The following is a 21410-nucleotide window of genomic DNA, read 5'->3' as shown; positions in this document are numbered from 1 at the left end:
GTTTACTTCTGAGTTGCTTCAACACTGGTAGTTTTAGAAAATCTTATTTCCTGAAGTAATTCCCTCTTTTGCAGTGTGCACTTTGGAAAAATGGAAACAGCTGTTGGTCAAAATTTACAGATGTTCAGTAGCTCTGGGCTGAAGAAGTGAACTTTAAACTTTGTCAGCTTCAGAAAACTCATTACTCGTATGTTTTTAAAAATCATTCTTTATGTTATATACAGTAGAAATAGCTCGTAAAGGTGAAAAAGAGAGAAGGGGAGAGACAAATGGGGCAAAGGTTATATGTTAGACCCTTAACACCGGTCCACGTCACCAGATGACCTTGGAAAAACAAACTTAATTTTGCCAGGTGCGCACGGGTTCAACCGCTGACAGTGTTTCAGCTGTAAATTCTGGCAAAGCACACAAACAATAAAATTCCCTATCATCCACATCTTACACAAATTTAGCCTCAGTCCATTTGAATCCCGCTGCACCGTCACTCCTCCTCTGCTCCAGCAGGGTCACCCAGTGCAGGTGTTCTTGTTATCCAGATGTCATTCATAAAATAACTCCATTGTGCCAAGAGTTGTCTGTGTCTTGTCAGCTGCCCTCGATTTACACAGACGGAAGTATTTCTTGGAGTAATTGATGGGAATTATGTGTGCTGGCCAAGTGCTTGCACTGCTTGCATGTTTTAGCTATCAGCAGATAAGAAGGGACTTTTTTGATTTATAGAGAAGCTTGGGAGTGAGCCATCTTTCCAAAAAGACATGCTTTACTTCTCTGGCTTCTGTTAGACAGACTTATTGTTTAAATGGTACAAGAGTTGATAAAAGCGTACAATGTTTAAGACAAAATAACTTGTCATCTGAAACAATATGGAGGGAAGGATTTTTTTACAACTTTTTTTAATAAACACAACTCGAGTTCATTTAGAGGTTGTGTGTTTTATGGCTATTTTAAGAGGTAAATCATAGACTGGATTAAAAACGTTTTCTCCCTTAATCTGCAAAAAATAAATATGCACAATTTAAGGTGTGCTGTGCAATATTTATGTGATTTGTCTGATGTAATAAAAAAAGACATTTTATAGCTGCTGACTGAGTAAACTTGCTTGTAAGAACAAAATTCAGACAAATTCTTCTCTGCAAATATTTTGACTTGCCATAGTATGAAAAGCACATGTGTAACATTACCGATGGCTCTGTTCTGTTTAAATTTGAGCCATGACGGTGTGACGGTGAGCCAACATGAACAATAGCAGGACTCTGAAACTGAAGCAGCTAAATGGGATTCTGCCATCATTCATTTTATTATTTACACCTGTGCCTTTGCTTATGTGAAATATCAAAATGTTGTCTGTGTAAAAGCCCTATATATTATATCTGTAATTACACAGAAATAAATATTTTGATTTAAAAAACTTGTCAAGGCCTTAAGGAAATTTCAGAAAAGTGTTAAATGAGAAGAAATAAGAAGCTAAGCTAAGTTGCTGGCTTTAATTTATATATATATATATATATAAAGTTTCACCTCCCTTGTTGATTAGTGATGGCAAAGCATTTAATTTCCAGCTGCTCCACTAGAGTACATACAATGTACGTGTATGTAGGTTTACAAGTGCAAAAAAAAAAAAATTAAAAAAGGGACACATGAGCTACAGCATAAATTTAGACCAATTTGCATTTTAAACTAAGTGAATAATCAGAACATTTGTGTAACTTACCATTGTATTTCACATTACGCATTACGCATACTTTCCAAAGAAAGTGGGCAGAAGTGCACTATTATGCAATATAGGAATTAATGTTAGCATAAATGAAGAACAAAGGCACACAATCACCTACTTGTAGTGCTGTTGAGAGGTCCAGAGGACGCTGTTCAGCACAGACAGAGATACAACGTTCAAAGTTTTGCTGGTGGTTTGATAGCGGAACAAGTGACAGGCGGATGGAAAAAATCTCTTGTAACAAGTTTATCTTCCTGTTTAAGACAAAGATGGAAACATCTATTCTGTTAATAGGACAGAACTTCTTGGAAAGTCTGTGAAATGCTAGAACAAAAAAAAAAAAAAAAAAAACCCAAACAACTCTTGTGATTATGAGGCTGCTTCATTTGTACAATAACTATACCAAGAAATTTCAACCAAAATGAACAGATATTAACAAAGGAACACCGTAAAAAGAAGAAACCTTGAGGCTAGGGCAGACATGCTACAGCACAACTAACTTACTATCATTATCCTTAGTTATTTAAAGAATATCCTGTCAGTGAATTCCCATCACCTTAGACAAACTGCAGTGAGTCGGAGCCTCCCGCTGTCAGTCTGAGATTCAGATGGGAGGTTCCCCAGGATGTGGGGAGGATGTGGGTTGCATCCAAATGATATGTCCTTCTCCTGTGTGTATGTGTGTGTGTGTGTGTGTGTGTGATTGGGCCAGGGGGAGGGGTGTTATCATTGATGTGTGAGTCATCCTGACCCCCCCTCCTCCCCCTGCACTTCATGTGGCGTGTCTGCATATAAATGTGTATGCATTCATGTTTGTGTGAGTATCCAGTAGGAAATTTCTGTTGATGTTGAAGTCTACATTGCTGCTAATGTCATGAAACAGGCTGATATGTTTTTACATGTATGTGTTTCATGTCAATGGCGTGAGCATCCTTGTGTGTGTGTGCGAGTGTGTGTGTGTATGAGGTTGGTAAAGCAGTGGTGAGTCATCCATAGGCCAGCTTCGCCTGTTACTATGGGTCACACACAGCAGGTGCCCCACCTCCCCATGTGCTTTTTTTTTTAACCCACTTCTCTTCCTTATCCTCTTCCTCCTCCCCCTCCTTCTCCTCCTCTTCTTTTTCCTCTCTGACTCACAGATGACTCCCCCACCACCACCACCAATGACATCACTACCCCCTCCCTAATGCTTTGTTGTGGTGAATCATACTGTATGTTGAGACTTTTTCTGCTCCTGTCTTCAGCCAACCAGCAGAGCGAACCTGAATGTCACCCGTTCATTCATAAAATCAGACTCAAGACGCTGTAGCGTTTTTCTCTGACGACTGTGAGCGTTTGCTGGGCTGCGTAGGTTACTTCAATGATGTAATCCATTACGACATATATACAGCTATGTAATCAAAGGGATTAGACACACTCTGACAGATGTGATTATGTATTCGGTATTTTGCCTTGTGCCAAAAAATAATGTAGCAGGTTAAAGAAAGAGTGAAAAAATACAAATATAAACTTCAAGCTTGCGTACAGACAGATTATTCCTCTACCACATTTGAAAGGCTGCTGTTCTCTTTCAGATAGATAGATGTTCAGTGTAAATGTAGTTTTTGTGTAGTCCCTGTTTTGTTTGTATTGTTTGTATCAAACACATGGATGGCTTGATACATACTCCTGCCATACACTGTTTATTTCATTACCTTGTCGATGCAGAGGTTGCTGTAAGTCAACCAACAGAAATCAACTGTGGAAATTTGTTTCTAGCTAATTGGTGGGATGGATATGTCTCTTGCTGTTTGTTTAGAAAATGTGTGAATTTTCAATGTGATACTGTAGGTATATTGTTCTTTCTTCGATCAGAGGTGTTAAATAATTTTGTAGACATCCAGTTATAAAGCTAAACTAGGCTAAACTCGCCTTTCAATACCTTTAAAGTGCACAAAGAGAGAAAAACGTAACCATGAGTTTTTGTGGACTTTGGGTAAGCAAGCAAATTATATCCTGAACTACTCTAATCAAAATATACTGCTTATCCTGGATTATCTACATGGATATGGTTACAACGTTGGTAAAATAAAATAAAAAGTGTTCTGTTTTTATTCAACATGCATGACATCATTAGATTGTAGATCTTTACTTGCTACTATGATATAAATGAACCCCATAACAGAATGTATTCATGCCTGCTGTCACATGGACTCTCCCTGATCAGTTATAGTAATGCTAGCATACAGGAAATGTAATACCATCATCAATACAAGGTAGTCTACACTCAAGAATTAAATGTATATCAAAAGCAAATAAATTGCAATCTCCTGTCTGTGCCCTTTCCTGTCATCTGTGGAAATTTACCGTAAACGTATCATATCCAGATTTGATCAACATATGATTGGTTTACCGTGACTTCAGTGTGACTTCTGGTAATCAGCCATTGACGATAATGTAATATCATCACATCTCTCCCTCTATTTTTTCTTGCTGGTTGGCACTTTTTCAGTCATGAAAAATGACCCTTGTTTCTCACTTTACTGCCTACTTCTACAGACTGCTGACGTGTTAAGTTCTGTGGACATATCTGAATGTCATAAAACCAAAAATCTGTTGGATCCGTTGGGTCTGTTGTACCGTAAGAGTGTCTGTGAATGAATGCCGGCGCTTAATAACAAATCACCTGACTTTTTTTGTCTTCTTCAAACAGTTTCAAACAATATGCTGCAGTATTGTATTGTAAAATGTTATTGCATTTCTATTCTATTCTATTCTATTCTATTCTATGTTATTCTATTCTATTCTATTCTATTCTATTCTAAGACAGTGATTTCTACATTTTTGATTCTGAATTGTCATATATTTAATCAACTTATACATGCATCCTGTCAACAGTTTAATTACTGTTACAAATCTGTGCTCTTGGCAGTCTGGCTTATATTTGACTGCACAAGCTGTAACCATGGCAACAGTAAATCTTGTACAACATTAACAGCTAATTTTAAGAGTAATTGTGAAACTAAAGATATTCATCACATGTGCCACAATTTTCAGTTTTTCATCTCTACTTTATAATAAGAGACATGCTTTGAATTGAAATAACCATATTATATTTAATTATTGTATCATACTGTCTCATGTTGCAGTATAATTAATGGTTTTCTATTATTTTATTCTACTGAAATATATAATGTTTTGCTGGTGTGATACAGTTTTGCCAGCTGGCTTTATCACAGTGTTTGTTCTTCTGGTGTGAATCCACCTGCCGTCTCTCTCGGCTTACAGGGTTTTTGTGAATGGAGACTTGCTGTGCTGTGACGGGAGGATGGATGAATGAGAGGGAGCGATGGACAGATGAATGGGAGAGATGTTTGGGGGTGGGGGGGACACATGTGGCGAGGGAGGGAGAGATGTAGACTACGTCACATTACGTTTCCGCAGTGCATCAAGGGAACTGGTCTGTCTGTGACTCATACCGTCAGGATGGGGAGGGTGATGGAGAGGGGGAAAGAGAGAACTAGAGAGAAGGGCAGAGGGAGGAGGAGGAAGAGGGTGAGGAAGAGAGAGAAGGAAAGGAGGTGTCTGGTCTTTTTTTGTCCCACCTTTCTTTTTTTTTCTCCCCTCTTCCTCCATCTCTCCCTCCCGATCAGTGATGTAATACAGGTGACCTATACATCACTGGGAGGAAGCCTCTCCTCTCCTCTCCTCTCCTCTCCTCTCCTCTCCTTTCATTTTATCTCTCTCTTTCCATTTCCCTCTCTACCTCCCTCCCTTATTGCCTCCCTCCCTCACTCAGCTGACTGGCTGAATACATGAATGAACAGGCCTCTCTCCTTTTATTGCGGTGGGGGAGGGGATGACACAGGAAGCCATGAGGCAGACGCAGAGCAGGAGAAGAGGAAAGAGTGAGTGATAAAGAAGAAAGAGAGAAAGGGAGAGAGAGAGAATAGAGAGAGAGAGAGAGAGTTCCCATGGCATCTGAGCAGATACACATTGACTGCTGATCTCATCCTTTACGTGTGAAGCTGTTGCTATTGTCTGTCTGCCTATGCCTGTGTGTTTATGTGCAGGCATATGCGCCTATGTGCATAATATATGAATGGATGCAAGGTTGTTTCATTCATTGAAAAAAAATCCATGTACATTCTCAGTCAGCTTGTTCCTCAGTCTAACGTGGACGCTTTCTCAATATGTTGCCTTAATCTGCTTTACAGAAACAATGAATGAAAATGTAGGTGAAAAATATAAATACAGTGAGCTGACACACACCTGCTGCTTAGAGTCTGCTTATAGTTTAGGTTATAGTTGTTTCATTCTGAATGTGCATCTCACGAATTGAGCAAAACAGGTTTTCCAGCAACTTTGCATACATAGTTGAAGGTCAAACTCAAATTCTCCTACTGTAAACCAATATAGGGGTCTAATATAGGGAGGAAGAACTCAACCATGTAAAGAACATTTCCACTGCAGAGTTCGATATGTTCTTTCACATTTATACCATGTCTTGTCTTAATTTAAAAAAAAATAAAAAATAGATCACAGTGTCATTTTAGTAAATTAACTTTGGTTATTGAATACATCTGCTGATGCACCTGAATACATCCTCAGTGATGTAAAATATTGAAAATTAAATTAACAAAATAAATCAATAATATTGTCAACAATATAAAATAACTGTCTATTATGAGAGGTGTCGCTCCCAGTGACAAACCCGCAGAGAATTATCCCCCAACTATGCATTTTAGAAGTATTTTAGCATCTCTTAACTCTTTGTTTTGGTATTATGGCTCAGAGCTAGAAGGTAAGTGGATATTAGGGTTCCAAATGAATGCTAATGTTGCTTTGTATCTGCTTAATGTGTTAATAGACAACTGCTTGCTAACAATTTCACAATAACATCTTCATAAAGTGATAATATGTCAGTGTTTAATGTTGAATCGAGGGTAACTGGACTTGTTTTTTTTACATCCAAGTTCAAGTACCCTCGATCCAGCCTTCCTTGGATAATCATGATCTGGATAACTGAGAATCTTATCTCTGACTATGGACAATTTGAAAGATGTTGCCTTTGCTGACAAACACACAGAGTATTATCTCCCGACTCTACATACCCTTCAGCTATACAAAGAGTTTACACATCTTTCAACTCATTGTTTTGGTTTTACAGCCCACAACTTTGCTGTTTTGGTTTACTCTCAATGCTCTCATAAACCTTGTTTCCAGCAGCAGGCTGCTGTTTTCAGCTAAAAAACTCTGGGCTTTCTGCCCAGTACCAAAGCACAAAGTTAGCTGGTGAACATAGTGAAGCATATAACAGCTAACAAGCTAGATATTTCATTTAGTGGAAACTCAAGCGGAGCTAAAAAGAGAGTGAACATGTGCATTATCATTGGCAGTCACAAATGAATGCTAATGTTGCTCTGTATCTCGTGGGTGTGTAAAAACTGTAAGCAAGTGTTTGCTGACACAGACACCTTATCATCTTTACACAGTGAAAATATGTTAATGTTGTAATTATGATATGCTAAAACACCAGAAGTGGCCAAAAACATTAATTAATGCATTTGAATAATTAAAAAAATCACCAAATATATGAAATTAGGCTTCAAAGTTGTGTAAAAATCTGCCTCTTTCTCTGCTCCCAAACCCTGTGGGCGTGCCCATAGAGTTCGCTGAAACCCCGCCCCCTACCAAGTGTCACCTGTCAATCAAAGTCATCACCTCTACCAGAAACCTGGATGCTAGGTTTGAGAGCTTTCTGCTGCTACCTCAGCTGTTAGCTCGGCTACTAGCTCAGCGGCTAGCTCGGCGGCTAACCCAGCTAACTGGCTAACTGTAGACTGTATTGGTAGTAGTAGTGTGTGCTGAATGTATTTATACTGCTACAGCAGCAGGGGCGGTTGATTTTCAGACCCACCCACTAAATCCTGAACACAGAAATTTGTCAGAAGTTTGTGAAGCCTAGCTCCACAATTGAAAATCTAAATGGTTAAAATGCTTTTTACACAGTTTTTAGAAAACATTTATGACCTATAAAATGTGTTTAGAAGAAAATGTCTGAATTCACTTTACACTGTCTTTAAGTGTCTGTCTCTCTTGACGTCAATTGGGGTCACCCTAATGTTTAATTTGGATGGACTTGAAGCTCAAATTGGTCTGAAACTTGCTGCATGGCATTCTCTAAAGCCGAAATGACTGTGTTCAGTGCAGGTTGATGGTATGGTAGTGCAACAAGAAGTGCTGTTCCTATATTTACTTGCAATTTAATATACCGCGCACACTGACTTACATGACGAACATTGTTTAAGCTGTGAACCAGAACTGTGCATTAAGTTTCCTGTGTAATCAGATTTTATTGTTATAACCTTACACAATATGTAATAATACAAAACAAGTATTGTTATAACTTTATGCAATAAGCTTCTGTAGGAGTTTCACAGAACCTACATGTAAACCAAAGCTCATGTTTCATTGAATTTTCTCAACCCACCTTAAACATGATCTAAAACATGAAAACCACCAAAACTGCAGTGACAAGTTGTTTTTTGTTGTTGTTGTTGAGTGTTGAGGTGGTAAAGATCGATCATAATACTGACTGACTCCAATGGACTTTTGCATTGATATAAATGCATACAGGACACGTTTCTTAAACCTGCTATGTATAGAAAGATATTTTTTTTTTTCAATCAAATCCTGACTGGGAGGCAATGTCTGTGTATAGTGCGATTAGTTCAAAATAGATAGATGTGATACTAGTAACTGACTATGTAGCTTGTCTTAAGCAGATTTCAGAGATCAGGAGGTATATACCTGTATACCTAACTATATAGACAATATGTATTTGTATGCGTGTATGTGCGTATGTGTGTGTGTGTGTGTGTGTGTGTGTGTGTGCACGCTTATTGCCAGTCATCAGACCCTGGTTGTCTCTGCCTCCACCTTGTATGAGTCAGAGCTGCAGTACAGTGTGGGAGGGGCTGGGATTGGATATCCTGCTGGTGGCTCGTCCACATATACGCACACATGTATGCACACACACTTTTGTACGATTATACTTGTGAGGACCCTCAGTGATGGAATATAGTCCCAAACCTTTAGAGGTGAGGACCAGCAAGACACCAATACTCTGAGGATCTAAAACTCAAACTGGTCCAACAAAAGGATAGATGTAGGCTACAAGAACACACATGAACATATAACTCCCCTCATATGCAGAAAGGCGTATTCTAAGACAAACAGCAACAGTAACATATATGTCTGTACTTAATACAGAGAAGCACACATACATACAGTGCATAGACACAAACACACACAAACACAGCATGCTGTCACATCCGGCCCTGCGCTCCACAGCGTGGCCTATAATTAGCTGCCTGCAAAGCTGACTGCCTAGAGATGAGATGAGCTAACCAGAAAGAGAAGGAGAGGAAGAAAAGGAGATGAGCTAACCACATGGTGGTAGATGCTGCTCCACTGAGAGAGAAGGAAGAGGAGGAAAAATGTTCCAGATTAAGGTGAACATTTTTAAGAAGGGAAAGCCACATGATAGAGAGAGATGGAGCACATTCATAGGAATTTTGTGTATCACTATGAGTGCACACTCCCAGTGTGGGTGGCCCCAGGAGGGTATAAACACCAAATCCTAGCAGTGACACACACTAGTCTTCAACTCATTCAGCTATAGAAGACAACCAAATAAGGGATTGGAGATGCGTGTGTGAGCGCGTCTGTGTCTTTCTCTGCACATACTCTGAGACTGGAGCATTTTTATGAATGGAGCTCCGGCAGCCAGAGCGGTAAAGTATGTCAGAGCACTATAATGAGAACTGCAATGGTCTCTTAAGTAGCACGATTTCATCTGTATAACAAAAGTAGGCTTGAGACTCGGCTGTGAATGAATGAGTCAGGATCGATGTAACCCGGCTGCATCGCCACTGTAAGCAGGAAGGGGGGGACAACTGGGAGGGAGTGAGAGAGAGATGAAGAGAGAAAGGGAGAGAAGGAGGGAGGGGTTTGTGTATGACTCATACTCTTTCTTCTCTCATTGTCACTCCACTGCAGTAGCAGTGGAGGACTTCTGGCCTGATGTGGGCTCTCCCTCCTTTATCTCCATCTCTCTATCTGGCTCTCATTTGCTCCATGGTTTCTCTGGCACTGCATTGTGACTTTGTCTGATCCATGTGTACGTCCCTTCCTTTTCAGAGCCCCATCCCTCACTTTCCGACTTGATGCAGGCAATGAGGGAGATTTTGAACCTCTCAAACCCACTGACCCGTTGTTAGGTCAGTAAATTGTGCTGTGTTGCCCAACATGATCAAAACCTGCAGAACTTTATTTTAAATTCCATTGGAGATCTCAAAGTTTTTGAAGATATCCAATTGTATCAGATTAAATTATGAGGAAGTGTGTATAACGATGTGCAAGACATCAAGATTGTTTCCATTTAATGGAATGGTGCAGCAATAAATACATTAAGGCTTAGGCTTAAGTATTTCACTTGACCTACTGTTGCTTCAATTAAGATATGGCCACTGCCTCTCTGTGGTCTGCACAGAGTCTGCTGGAGCTGTGACAGTCTCTAGCACATTCATGGCCCATTGTAGAAGTTTCTGTGTGGTACCTGTGTTTTAACTGAGTTAGCGGCTGTGTCAATACATAGACATAGCTGAGCTGTTTATCATGTTAATGTTACCTTGTCAGCTCTGAGAATCTTGAAAAACTCTGAATATAGCAGTTATCAGCAAGCCCATGTGTTGTGTTTACTGCTACAGAAAAGTAATACATCTTTGGGTTATTTGTATAACCATTATTCTCTGAGGGGAGAGACTAAATACCCTTGTTGTGCATGCTTACCCAGTAGCCTTCTGGTTTGTTGAAGATGCCTGAAGAGCTGATGGGTCAAGGCATGGGAAGTGAGATGGTTGGGGTTAGGGCAAGAAATATCAGGGTAAGAGCCAATCAGAGGCATAGCAGGAGTGGGTCTTCACTTCAAATCACCCACTGGTTTGCATTACAGCCAGTTTGAACCATCTTTTCCACTTGGAGGCACGACCTTCCAAAAAAGGAGTGTGGGTTGTTTCCTTTTGTGTTCTGGAAACACATCTCACTTCCCTGTACATTGAATTCTAGCTTACATATTGTATTCAATCAAATGACTTTAAACTTTAAAATATTGTGACCATAGTCTCAGTCCAAAATCTGGAGAGAACAGCAGCTGAGCGAACTGCCAATCAGAGCCCACATGGCAGACATAAAAAACTATTAAAAATCTTCAAATCTTACTAACAGACTACTTATTTCCAAAAAACTAAGAACCCAAATTTAGTGATTGAGACCATAAAAAAGTGATCAACTTGGAACCAGCATCTAGCAGTGGTAGACACCTCTGTGTGAGACCTAAATGCTGTTCTCGCCAAGGTAAGTATTATATATTTCACAGACATCTATATGCTTTATTCAGTTTCCTGACATCATGATATAAAATAATTGTTGAGTGATTACAAATATGTATACAAACTTGCTGCTGTGCATAGCTGCCAGTGTGCAATGCTGCCAAGCGTAGCTATAACGAAATCACTTCCCTCTGATTTTTTTCGCTCTCTTAAATGTGCTGTTCAATCAATCCAGTTCAATCCAGTCTTCCAGTGCTATTATTCTGATTTTAAATAATAATAGTACTACTACCACTACTACTACTACTAATGATAATAATAATGATTATAATGTGGAGTTGGGACTGTTTTGTATTTTATCCAAGAAGCCAGACTGTATACTTAAAAAAGCTGGGCACAGCATGACAGCATTACATGGGGAAAGACTGGCTGCAATATTGTGCTCATTAGTTTGTTTCTTCATATTTCAGTTAGTCACTTCATAGTGCTGAAAACAAAAAGTCTCCTCGCTTAATAGAGAATGGAGAGATCTGCTCAAGTGAGAGGGACATACATTTTACATGATTGAAATACCTCCTGGAAACTCACCGGCAGTGGTGGTGGTGGTGGTGATGGGGTTTACTTGCTCATGCGTGTGAGGTGTGTTCATTATTATTCCATGCCTTCCCCGGCTTGACTAATGGGTGCAGTGGGCCCTGTGCTTTCATGCTGGGTTGGAGGAGGCATGGAAATAAGATACAGGGTGTGTGAGTTGGTCAGTGGTTGTTACAAATTAACAAACAGCAGGTAACCTACAGTGCAGACTATACCTCATCGAAACAGCAGATTCTTAATTAGCTTGGAACTTGGAAAGGCGTATAAGTAAGATGTGTGTTTTCGTGTTCTGACTGATGACCATCATTATTGGGTTCTCCATCAGAAAAAGTATATATCTTCTAAGTATAGCTGATATGTCCACACAATGTGGAATATTGTCATATTGATGTGCAAATGAGGTCTACAGCCATTGTCCCAGCTCTGTGAGGCTAATTAAACAAGACGCTGCTTTGAGCTAAATGCATGCTAACATCTTGGTTTTTAGCAGGTACAATGTTTACCATGTTCGCCATCTTCAATGAGCATGTTAGCATACTAACAATTGCTAATTATCACAAACAGAAAGTACAGTTGAGGCTGATGGGAATGTCATTAGTTTTGTAGACATTTGGTCATAAAACAAAGTATTGAGCAAATTAAAATTTTGACAAGACATGAAAAAATGATTTCAAGTCATCCTGAATGGAACTTGAATGTCTGGACCAAATTTCATGGCAATCTCTCCAATAATTGTCAACCTCGTGGTGGCTCCAGGAGAAAAGTCGGGATAATCAAAGTCAGTAGATTTTATCTGTTGTACAAAATATGATGGCAATCCATAGCTGCTGATATATTTCAACCAATATTGTTATCCAAAGAAAAACACTGCTAGCATGTCTAAAGGCTTATCTAAACAGGAAAATACGCTGACAGAACAGATCGTTTCTATTTGCTATTCTTGCTCCCATAAACCGACCTGGGCAGAAAGTCTGGCTATATACTTGAGACCATTCCTTGAGTGTTGTGTACTGCAGTATGTGGGTCCTTTTGCCATCTCCAAAGTTAATCCGGTGTCACGGGTCTCCCCGGTGTTCACCAGTAACATAGTGGATCCAGACCTCATCTGGGACATCTGGATCTTTGCCATCCTGATCAGCCTGGGACATCAGGTGCCATCCCTGGAGGGAGGGGGGTACTGTGACATCACCACTTTTTTGATTGATCTTTTCCTGCTTTATTTTGATATATTTACCTCTTATCTCGTTTCAGATACTTCACTTCCATGTGTGTTTCCCGCCTTGTGTGATTGTCTGAGCTACCCTGATTAGTTTCACCTGTTCCTCATCATCCTTCCCTCTCAAATGCATTTAGTCTGTGTGTTTGCCTCTCTCTGTTCCAGTTTGTCTTGGTACCTCCATGTATTGGGTTACAACCTATATTCTAGTGTTTTACTTACCTTGTTTTTTTATTTTATCCCTGCTCTGTTTTTTCCTTGATTTTGATCTCGCTTTTTCCCTATTAGATTTGTTTGCCTTTTATCATGACTGACCTCTTGTGTACCTAATTTTGCAAGTAAAGACTGGTTATGGATTAAGATTCCTGTCTTTGTCATGCCTTTGAGTCCTATTTCCTATTTCTACTCCAGTCATTATAATGGGTTGATTATTTCAAGATAGCCAGGGGATTAGTTCCTGTATCGGAGCTCGAATCAAATTTTTGTCCTATTTTATTTAAATATTACTACTCTAGGGTCCTTATTCAAACTTGAAAATAAACTTGTCCATCGGTGACAAACTTTCTCCTTATTAATTCTGTTTGGAGTGCACAGCTCCCACATAACCATGTACAGGATTACATTACACAGGGTTTATCTGGAAATCCTTCAAAAATCTTGCAGTTTTGGAACTTTCATTTGAGCCACATCGTCGAAGTCTATGAAATAACATAAGACAGACTTCTCAGGCTATGTTGTGTGTCAGAACCCAATGAATCATGATTAGTGCTTCATTTTATAGTTCCCGTGAGCAGCTTTCTATCAGACTGTTATTATTTTACCTCCCCACTCATTTTGACACGTTCACTTTCCAGTCCAACAGAGACGATGTGTAAAGAGCTCACTTGAAATGGAGCCTGAACCCTCAGAGTAAGCCAGACAAAAAGGCGCAGAGCAGAACTCATAGATCATCCTGCTGTTTGTAAAGTGATATTGCTTAAATTATCTACTTAATATGACTGCGATTTATCAATATAACATCTCGTAGGAGTTGCTTTTATTGAAAATACCTTCCACAAATAAATTGATTTACCTTCTTAATTTCAACCACACATTTCTGTTTCTACAGATCCTTTGCAAAAAATGTAAACAAAAAAGTGCAAGATATCCATGTGGTTAATAATCTGCATAGCAAAAAGTTACCATGTGTTAGGTACATTGGTAGGTTCTTCTGGATTCAATAACTGTAGTTTTTTCAGGACAATGTAACTTTTACATCAAACACAAATGAGTATTATTGTGACAATTTTTAAAACTGAATTCTTGTATTTTTTATACGATTTTGAAGAAACGTTACTATGTTGGATGAGTTAAATGGATTGGAATTAGCAACTATGTCTCTTCAAAGTAACAGTACAAAAACATGAAAACAACTGAAACTGAAACCTCAATGGCTGGAGGATGAAATTTTGTCAGATTTGTAATTTGTTGTAGTGTATAACAAGCCCTTATAATGGTTGATTAAAAACATGCCTGTTATATAATGCCTTAGTGTTCATGTCTTTGAACCTGTATCATTAATACAACTATTTAGTGACACAACCAGTTAGTCTACACTGCCATGATTACACAGTAGTATTATGTTACATTCCCAGCCTACAACTGAGTTTTAGTAAATATAAGCACTGCTGTTTCATTTTTCCAAACTTTTAATAAATGGGCGCTACTTTTATAAGCAGTAAGGTCAGCATGCCGACAGATGTGAGGTGTCACAGGAACAGCAAGTCACTGTGAAGCACTGGCCAGGGGAAGAGAGGAAGAGGAGAGGAGAGGTAATGAAGGTGTAATTTGCTAACCATCTGTGAGGTGCCTGGCTGCCCCGGGGGTTTCCTCCCCTCCGGAACTCCCCCTCCGCAGGGGCACAGGTGCTGCAGAGAAGAGGAGGAGGAGCGGGCGACTGGTAAAGAAGGAAGGGAGGGGTTAGGTAGGAAACATAAAGGAATAAAAAAGTGGACAGAGAGTGAAGACAGATGAGGATAGCTGGAGAAACCAGCAAAAGAGAGGTTTATGGGGGTAGAAGATACTTTGGTGCTGTAGTGGTAGAAGTTTCCTTGTTAAATTTCCCCAAAAACATTATTGCTTTAAGTACATTACAAAACAACAACATAAAACAATATTCAAGAGAAGGTATGTCTGTTACTTCTAAAAAAAATTACAACACTGGTTCAGTTTTCATTTTGAAAATGGGGCAGGAAGTGGTTTGTTTCTGAACCACTTTGCCCAAGCACCCTTCACCAGTTCAACTCTTTCACTTGTTTATGCCTTTACTATGCCACAGCCAAGCCAATTTCCTTTCCATCAAACCCTCCATCTTCATCCCTCACCTCCTACTTTTCATCCTTAAGCTCTGCTATAACTCACCACGATGACTTCCTCCCTTCCCATTAAATCCCATTCCACCACAGTCATCCTCCCTTCAGATAACTTCTCATCTGCTGTTTCACATTAAAAAAGATTAACCATGGCTAATGTAATTTCATACCGTTAAGTGTTGTTTTGAGTACTGAAATAAAAACAATGTCAGTCGTAGTTTCAGCCATCAATGTTATTTTAGTTTACTTATTGATTGTGACAGTTATTCAGCTGCTGTTCTGAGGTACCGTCAGATTTGTTAGTACAAACAGCAATAGCAACCACAGCTAATAATACTAAAAAATTGCCCACCTATTGAAACTCTAACTTCATTAACAAACATTATTCAAAGGAAATGGTGCTTTCATATTGAATCTAAAACAAAATTAAAGCTGCAAGCAGCGATGAATGGGCCCTCGCCCCCTCCATACATGTCGATCTACAGATACAATAGGGCTTCATGCTGGTCAGCGCTCGGGCCCTAATTAACCTTGTTTTGTTCTAATTTGAGTGCTGGATTGTTTTTACAAGTCATGTTTATTCACCTTAGCATAGCTAGATAGTGATACACACAACAAGGTGCCAGACTAATTTTAACACACAGTTGTGTGATGTTATTTGGAAATCAGGTCCAGTCTATCTGTTATTTTACTCACCCTTTTAAAGCAGTGTTAAAGCTTCAACATTATTATATACCATAGCGACATCTTACAGCAGCTAATCCTACCTTGGAGGCTTGGTACAAGAATAGTAGGCCAGAAATGCATTCATGTAGCCTATTGATTAAACCCTTGAGCTCCCACCCCTGACTTTGGCCTCCCCTGATTGGTTAGAGGGGTGACTTGAGAGAGGAATATTTTTGCAGTGCTGCCGGACTTTTCAGACTTTTCTTATGAACCTCGGCCACATAAGTCTTTGGCAATACCTCTACACATTAATACGTACTTTGAAGCATACTTCAGCTAAAACATATAAGAAAAACCCTACATTATAGCTTTAACTGCATTAACTGCAGCCACCTGGGGGAATATGGCGAATGCTTTAGCAAACAGTTGCCTATGTGAGTTACAAGTTTCGCAAACAAGGAACACCGTTAGCATTCATTTGGAGTCATGTGTCTAGCCAACTGATATAGTAAATATAAGTGCAATAATAACTCTTAGTCTCCACCAACTCCTAAGGAAAATATCGGTCTTTTTAGTTCCTAAATGCTCCACTATGCTAGTTGTCACCTTGTTGCTTACTTTGCTATCTGCCATTTGGTGCCTAGAGTGGGTAAACCTGAGCTTTTTGCTCAAACAATTAGGTGAAAGATGCTGAAACGCCTTGTAACGCTAAGGGGAACAGCTAAGACAGGCAATGATTCTCCGTGAGTTTCTTAACTTCAAGTAACTGTAAATTGTATTAAACCCCAGCAGAAAAAAAACTGGCTATACACAACTAAGCCTGCACAAAACCACATTTCTGCTTAACACAAATCCTCCGAAATCATATCCATCCATCCAAATACCCTTGTATCTCTGCCCTTAACCCCCATCTCACCCTGTAAAGCCCCCACTTCCCCTTGAACATGCAGGCTGGTGGAGGTGGTGGTGGTGGCTGGGCTCCTTCCTGCTTTGAATCGCTCCAGTCAGCCGTGTTGCCTCTGACTGCCTCTCTCTGAGGGGCATATAATGGCTTTAAGACGCCCTGGCTTCCTCCATAATGACTGCTTCCTCTGGTCTTGTCCTGTCCTGGCTGGCTGGATGTGTGGGTGGTTGACTGGCCAGCTGAAAGGCTGACCAGCGCTTAGCTCACATCTACAGTATCACTACAAACAAAACAACTGTCTCACAGAGTCTGTCCCCTGTAGGCCTATCATAGTTTCTGTTTTGGTTTGTATTTCACTGTCTAATGGGTAGCCTACATTTTCTGCAGACTATACGTTTTAGTGCTACTATAGCAAAAGTTGAATAAAAAAATTAGAAAAAGTTTCAAGCAATTTCCAAACTTTTTTCTTGTGTCTCCTTGCTTAGTGTTGATCTTTGTTGAGGTATTTTTGTGACACAAGCTGCTGTTGCAAACAGCTGTTTGCTGGCAGATTATTTAAGTAGCAAACGTGAACTCCCACTAACTGACTGGATGGCTTACAGATTGACTTAGTTGTCTTGTTGGTTAACTGACCGGATGGATGAGTGCTTTACTGCCTGGCTCTTTGACTGACTGGCTGATTAAAAGCTGGCTCCTTAAGTAGCTGACTTATTGGCTGTGGAATGCAGCAGGTGGTTCAAAATCTGAATGGGCTTTACTGGTCTGTGTGTGTGTGTGTGTGTGTGTGTGTGTGTGTGTGTGTGTGTGTGTGTGTGTGTGTGTGTGTGTGTGTGTGTGTGTGTGTGTGTGTGTGTGTGTTTGTGTGTATGTGTGTGTGTCTGAGTGCATGTTTTTTCCCATGGTTGAAGCCATTGAGCTTTTCTGCAGGCCCTCCGATTGCTGCTCTAATCTGGCATGTTTCACATTCCCAATTTCCTCCACTGATGCATGACTCTTCCACTGTGTGAGACTGCAGAAAGGAAAGTACGACAACTGGCTGTTTTGCTGTCTGCTGTGCCCACTTATTCTCTTTCTACCTGTCTTTCTCTAAATTACTGGAGCTATTCCTTCTTGCTCAGAAATCCACATAATATATATTCTATTTTCATCTTATTTTCGTTTTACATATGGTTAGACGTACGCAATATTACATTAAACAATATAAATGATAATAAAATGACCTGCAACAGTGGAACCTGCAACCATAGTCTGCATAGGTCAAGGATGGTTAAATAAACAGGAAAAACATAACAGAGAGGGGGTTACGAATGAGAGAATAGCTGTTACAAGCTATAAGTTATAAGGGTTCTTTAGTTCCTTAGGTCCTGAGTTTTATAAGGTATACTGTCACATGGCACGTGGACATGCTACGAAGATATTACATAAACTAACATTCACAAAAGACATAAAATGTAGTATGTGTACAGGAAGAAATGCTTAAAAACCCTATAAAGAAGCTACTTTAATAAAGAAACCTTAGTTATGTGATGTGTCTGGGCATATAAACTGCTCTCTAGTCTAGACTTTAGAAAACGTTTAAACAGTGAGAGCTACCTAACCAACTACAATTCAGAGTGACCTGAACCTCGGATTTTAACCTGTGACCTGAAGTTATGAGGTGACCTGTGTTACTTTTAGGCTTTTCAGATACATGTTTTATAGCCTAAACCTTTTTGTTTTGGAAAAGCTTGTACATAATTTCTCACATCAGTGGGCAAATATAGATCGTTTTTGCTTTGGCTTATTCCAAATGTTTCAAATATTATACCACTGAAACAAAAAACCCAGAATGCACTTGAATTAAACCACGTCTTTCCTCAAAGTGACACCAATGTAATGAAGAAACATATTGGGAAATCTGCCACAAGGCAAAGTGGTCATACAGAACAGATCTGTAAAATGTTCATGGGGCTATGTTTTGGCACTCAAACCACATATTGGTTATGGTAATGACTAAGATCTTGGTTATATTTTGAAAAAAATCAAAAAAGTGAAACACAACAGACAAGATGCATTTGTTTTATTAACAATTAACTGAAACCACAGTCCTTCCCTGTCCTTTACCCAAGTGCTTTTGTTGCCTAAATCGAAATTGTTTGTGTTACAAAAACTGCTGGATTTCTTACTTTCTACTTGATGGCTGTTCACATGGAATTCGATCCAGGTGGGATACTTTTCTCTCAACAACATACTTGGCAAAACAATAGTGATACAGTCTATAAAAATAATTGCTAAGAGACGGTGTTGCTTGAGTTATACATTAATGTACACACATATGAGCACATGAAGCTGGAAAACACCAACATAATCACAAGTGTTCATGAGCAAAGACACATACACCCACACATACAGATCCATTTGATCATTAGGTAAACAAAGGGCAGCGGAAGCTAGGGAACACTCTATCAGCAGGCTATCTACAGTACTGTTGACTCTACCGTCCCTTATCTGTTACATGAACTCTACACTGTCACATAAACATGTTCTTTGTGTGTGTGTGTGTGTGTGTGTGTGTGTGTGTGTGTGTGTGTGTGTGTGTACGTGTGTGTGTGTGCATGTTGAATATTCGTCTACACAATCATAAATATACTGAATGAATGTATAGAATGTGTATTTCTGTGGATAAAGACTGTATATGTACCAGTATATATTCGTGTGTGTATATATTTGTGTGTGTGTGTGGGCGGGTGAAAACTGTGGAACACGTCATCGTGCTTAATCACTAATGGAAACACACTTTGTAGCTGTCTATCATTGACTGCAAATATGGCTAATGCGTCTCCACTTCCTACCGCTTTGCAAAAAGTGAAGCCAAAATATCTCCTTTCTAGCAGCTGCCATATTACTTGTGTGATGTTATTTGGAGCCAGAATATGTGCAGTAGAGTTGGGCACGCGCCTTTGTTGGTCCCACCCCCTGACGGAGGTTTGAGAGTGGCTGCCATAGCTATCAATTAATGATGTCAAACCCCATTTTTACATCTTTAAATAACTTATTTAAAAAAATCTCATCTGTATAACTAGCATTTGGACAAAGAACATGATAAGAGTGACCTAAAATGACAGAAGCCATCTTATGGAAAAGTTTATTTGACATATACCTTTTGGTTTGGCTCATATCACATTCACTAAGATGGAGATGGAGGGGGTGGGAATTACAAGCTATACTGCAGCCAACCAGGGCACGATTAAGCTGTTTTGGCTTCACTTTTGGGGTGCTGTCATGACTTTTCATATTCATACACAGTCAATTGTCTCTATACATACTTTATACATACTTTGACATAAAATGTGCTAAACTGTATTTTTTGTTGTGTTGGTAAATGGTTCGTTGTACCTTTACCTTTTGAAAGAAACGGGCTAGCTGTTTCTTCCTGAGTTCCTTCTTCCAGTTTTTATGCTAAGCTAAGCTAACTGGCTCCAGCTTTACATTTACCAGACAAATATGAAAGTGATATCAATTATTTCATCTAACTCTGAGAAAGAAAGTAAATAAACCCACATTTCAAACTGTTCTTTCAATTTTTTTTGCTGCAAATCAATCAAAGAGTTGTAAAACACACTGAAATGTTTTACAGTCAAAAGTGCAGCTGATTGAGACTACTAGAAATGTTTCACTTCCTGCTTACTTGCTTGATTGCATAGTGATGTACAAAGAACAGGTGTTGTGCAGTTCATTCAAGGATATCCCAAAGGGAAAACCAAATACATTAGATTCCTGCTTCAGCAACTATGTCAACTTTTCCCAGGACAGTAGGTTATCAGCATGACTGGCCACATTACAGGATAACTGGAGTAACGTTCATGTCATGTAAATAAAAAAGATCAATATACATTATAATCTGATCCCAAATCCGTCAGAATTATCATATGTATAAAGTTGACCAGTAGACCACATTTTTTATCACAATTGAACAATGATTTTCTTTATTTGTTGCTTTCCGTTTAAATACACCTCTCTTGTTCTGTCCTTCTCCCTTTTCCCAACCCAGTCCCTCTCCCTCTGTCCCATCCTCCATGCTAAATGAGAACCAGACGTTCAACAGACCTAATCAAGATGTCCTCAGTTGAATGAGCCTTATTATGGGATGGGTAAACAGAGAGTTCCGATGTTGCCGGGGGGATAAAGTCCCGGGACAAAGCAGGGTTGATTGAAAGAAACGATACCGACATCACACATGTGTCAGTTACAAGTCGTAACCTACAGCTACCATTTGTTGATGTCTGAGAAGGAGGATATTTTTGTGCACAGATAATTATGTTTTATGGAAATTATCAGCATAATTGGAGCTTTAATTCAACCAATAAGGTCAAAGCAAAGCTTACTGTTGAATAACATACCTTGCAATAGTAACTTATTTGTGTGTTGTAACGCTCTTGAACTCTCTTGGGATTGCAAGAGGGGTTTTTGTGGGCCAGAGTTTCCTGTGGATCGCTGATTTGAGTGCTCCTGCTGTAAACTTTAAGCTGTGCTTGTTTTGTCCTGAATGATGAGAGGCCATTCAAACTAACAACTTGTAGGCTAAAGACTCTCCAGCTGGTCCAGAATGCAG

This window comes from Scomber japonicus, chromosome 13, assembly GCF_027409825.1.
Source record: "Scomber japonicus isolate fScoJap1 chromosome 13, fScoJap1.pri, whole genome shotgun sequence".
Taxonomy (NCBI): Eukaryota; Metazoa; Chordata; class Actinopteri; order Scombriformes; family Scombridae; genus Scomber; species Scomber japonicus.
This window is presented reverse-complemented; position numbering follows the sequence as displayed.